The sequence below is a fragment of the Pteronotus mesoamericanus genome, unplaced genomic scaffold, assembly GCF_021234165.1.
Source record: "Pteronotus mesoamericanus isolate MK-2021 breed Mesoamerican mustached bat unplaced genomic scaffold, CSHL_Meso_final scaffold_31, whole genome shotgun sequence".
Lineage (NCBI taxonomy): Eukaryota > Metazoa > Chordata > Mammalia > Chiroptera > Mormoopidae > Pteronotus > Pteronotus mesoamericanus.
This window is the reverse complement of record NW_026555312.1, coordinates 7,840,774-7,843,222: the sequence shown is the minus strand read 5'-3', so window position 1 is coordinate 7,843,222 and position 2,449 is coordinate 7,840,774.

Here is a 2,449-nt window from a genome sequence, read left to right as displayed (position 1 = left end):
CAGATATGCAGAAGCACGTCTTCTCCTTGTGTAAGTGCCTTCAAAATGAATCAGGATGGAGTGCGTACATCAGGAAGGAGCTGGCCCTATGGTCAGCAGCTTGCTCATCTTATTAAAATATTTTGCTGCCACTGTTCTTTAACTGAAGTTAATGACATTATATTGGCTCAATTATCTGGGCATAAAACATGTTCTTTTACTAAAGAAAAAGATAATGATTTAACTAAGTGAGAACCTAATAGGAATTTATATGGCTTATTTTATGTATTTCCACTTTTTAATAGGTTGTTTTCTTGTATATTCTTAAGAGATGAGAGACTATAGGATGGTAGGGAGAGAACACATGTGCTTGAACAAAAAAAAGTAATCTTGAGACATAATGTCTGTGATGACCAATTTCAAGGGTTTTAAAATATTAGATAAAGGAGTATGTAGTAAGAATATGTGTATCATGTAAGTCACCGATGAGGACAAATAAAGGTAAAAGCCATTTTTTAAAGAAATTGCTTTTCTCAAAATCCAAAAGATGTGGTCAACAAAATCTGATTTTATTTTAAAAGAAATATCAGTAAGTTTGCTAGATAAATGCATATATTTTTCTCTTGCATTTACCAGGTACAAATCAAGCAGAAGAAATAATGTATACGATCATAAGATATTTATGTTGCACGTCTTTAGGAGTCTTGCAATGCTTGACAAAATTCATAACATTAATTATTCCTCTATCCCTTTGAGATAGGAAGCATGCAGATATTATCAGACAATAATATAACCCGTGTGCCTACGTAGAAGCAGGAGGGCTGGTGGGTCTTCATAGGAGCCCTGAATGAGCTGGTTTTCTGCCTTTGGGGGAAGGAGAATGGCTGCAGGGAAACTAGGCACTTTCCAAGTCTACCAGTCCCTTCCCTTGCACAGTGAGGTGTTTTTTTGTTTGTTTGTTTGTTTTTGCCTCCAGCTCTTCAATAACTGAATTTATCTAAGCAACTCCCTAAAATGAATACCAAGATGAATCTTCAAGTAAGTGACCTTTCTGGCTGTCTTCTACTCAACTTTCTCCCACTTCAAAATAGCAGACTGTCCTGGGGTTTGAGTTCCTTTGTCTGTAACCAATTTCTAAGCAATAACTGTTAGTAAATTGTACATCTCAAGCTCTATCTCCAGAAGCTCAGAAGAAATTCGGACCTACTTTACTTTATCTCCACAGTTCCTGCAAATTGCCAAAAGTTGTCCCTCTCATAGTGAGGCAAGTTCAAGTCTTTTCAATTTCTATTAAAGAACTCTTAAAATTTTGTACACTTGTATCACAGCTGTCTCACCAATGGATCATAGAAGTTTGACTGTAACAAAGGAATGTCTGCATATATAACATAGTGTTTTATTCAGAATCGTCTCTGCCTTGACCTTGGTCTTTAAAGAATGGTGGTATTAATTATCTTTACAACTGAATCACTGTGATAACAACCACCTAAAGATCATGTTACATTTACCATGGGCTTTTCAATGTACTGAACACTTTACATTCACTACCACGTAAAATACTTATGAGGTTGCTGTTTTTATTATATGCATTTTTAGCTTCATCAGACTTTAAGCTCAGATTGCATCTTGTTCATAAGCATACAACTCAGGTTTGGAGTAGAACCCAAACCCATAATTCTTTCTCTACAAGTCATGTGTCCTGAACCAAGAAATTTTAGTACTGCTAAGCATTGTGTGTGTTAAGCAATGCTAAGGTATACATTTTCATTACCAATAAATAATTTAAAAAAAATAAATAATTTCAAGAGGGCAAGAAGAAGGATATTTAAAAGACTGAGGTGTTATGATTGTTGAATAATATGCCAAATTTCTCATAGTTTTACTTTTTTCATCTTAGAAAAAATTATATTTTTACACTGTAGCAGAGTGAACTTGACTTATGTTTCACTGCCTATGTAGCTGCTTGTATATATTTTTGATAGCCCTATCATATTTCCAACAAATACATTTGCTCCCCACCTCACATGCCACTTGAGACCTTGTAATATTAGAAACAGGTTTCACGTCATTTTAGTGCATATGAGGTGACAGAAGGGCACATAATGAATAAGTATAAGAGGTAGGAATATGACCCCAACTTCCTGACATTTTGATGAAGACTCAATATATCCCTATTGTTTTTCTGCCAAGATAAGTATACCAGATTTCTGTGGTAGTGCTATTCCAGAAATATATATGGAGGTAGGTATTGCTTTGCCCCTTCTTTTTTAGTATTGAATTTGAAGCTTTAGGTAAAATATGAGAATAACATTATCATTGTGTCAGGAAAATAATGTATTGGGTATCACAGTTTCTCTCATCACTTAAGTAGTTAACAAAACATAAGCTTGGTGAATTTTGACTGTGTCCTGTAATTTATTTAAACACGCTTTCACTGTTCTGGAAGACTTACGGGATTATTTGCAGAATT